We start from the raw sequence: 1,868 nt of genomic DNA on the forward strand, positions 1-1,868 counted from the left end.
GCAGATTGTTAATAGATCTTCCACCAATCCTGATGCCACAAGGCATAGACAGACCTTATGTACAACACCTCTGAAACCTGCCCTATCTATCCTGAGCCAATCTCATGTGTCTCAACACACCTACCCCCATTACTCCAGTGGCTACTTCAGTCCACACCTAACCCCTTACCCCAGTTGTTGTATCAATCCATCTAATCTTGGATCTTCTCTCCTGCCCAGCTCCTCCACCCTTGCATACTTGTTGTCCCTCTCTGAGGACTGGAGGCTGTTATTTCACCCTCTAAATCCCTGGAGGCAGTGGCTCCACCCTTGGAAATCCGAGGTGGTGGCTTCACTTTCTGAAACCCTTGAGGCACAGGTTCCACCCTTTGAAAAGAAAGATCCTTCCCAGGATTCTTCCAACACTAAATCTCCAAGCTGCTCCAGAGATAATCCTTTTCTTTTTCTCTAGTTTCTCTGGCTTCTGTTTTTCCTGTTGCATTCTAAATGGCAGAAAGTGGTCCTGTTTTTTCCTACTCTGGCCTCTGCTATACTTAAATTGAATGGGTTTTCTGCTGTGATAATTGTTTCACTCCACCACAGGCCTAATCTAAAGCAAAAGATTGAGTTACCAAGTCTACAACAGCATTTTCCAAATATTTGAAATTTTGGTTTGATTTAAGACAGGTCCTTTTTAAGTTCATCATTTTCCTCTCAGCAGCTAGGTAAAACTATTTTGCCAGTTTTAAGATTTGCTTAGAAATTTCCTTAGCCAAATGCAGAATATAATTGAATAAAAAGCATCACCTTTTTTTCCAGTCCAGCAAAAATGTTCATCCTTTAAGGCCTTACCATAATATCCATGAGTTTACCAATTTTTATTGGTGGAAATGGGACTTTGCTCATTTCCTTCTCTGCCTCATCCAAATTACCGTGTTGTTAGGTGTAGTCAAGTAGACTCCCACTCATTGTTTTTGTTGTTATTAAGAGCTCTGGAGTCCAGTACAACTCACAGTGACCCCATGAACAAGAGATCTGATCTCTGCCCTCCTCTGTGTCATCCTAATCATCCCACATACATTTGTGCCAATCCATCTCAATAAGGGTTATCCTCCCCTTTGCTGATCCTCCGTTTTTCCAAGCATGATACCTTTTTTCCTAGCAGTAGACTCTCCTAACAATATGGGAGGGACAGACAACACCCTGATGGGGGTAAGCACAATGGAGACACACCACTCCCGGAGCCGGTTCAGAGAGTCAATCCAGCTCAACTTTACTGGGGACTGTAGCGTACTTATATACAAGCAAGTAAACAGGAAGACAGGATAGAGTGGGCTATAGACTTGGGACATGTGGGTTAGATAGGAGAACCTCCCAGCTCAACAGATGTGGCAGCCGTCTTCCCAGGTGGCGAGCTTTCTCAAGCCGGTATGGCCAAACACAGGAGGGCTTTCTCTACCCCAGATTAAAGGCCGTTGGGAGGCTTGGACTTATCCGGAGCTAGGCAATCTGTCCTGGCCAGAGGCTCTCCCTTCCTCCCTAACATTCCCTAATAGGAGATGAAGCTTCATTATCATTACCTCTAAGGAACTAGTTGCACTTTCTCCAAGTATCTGATTGACTGCTATTCATAGGGACCTTAAAAACAACAAATCAAAACCTTGCTTATGCTGCTCTACCCTTGAATTATTTGCTCTGCTTACCAGCAGTCTCTTCAAGGCATTCTAGACTTAACACTAGTAACTAATTTCTGTCAAGTTGGAACTGACCTTCTCTTGGGTTTTTGAGGCTATTAATCACATGGGAGAAGATTTCTCACTTTTTTCCAAGGAGGCACTGATAGATTCAAACTGCCAGAGAGCTCCTCCTTTTATATATACATTTATGTA

This window comes from Elephantulus edwardii, unplaced genomic scaffold, assembly GCF_000299155.1.
Source record: "Elephantulus edwardii isolate Elephantulus edwardi_28Jun2011 unplaced genomic scaffold, EleEdw1.0 scaffold00244, whole genome shotgun sequence".
Classification (NCBI taxonomy): Eukaryota; Metazoa; Chordata; class Mammalia; order Macroscelidea; family Macroscelididae; genus Elephantulus; species Elephantulus edwardii.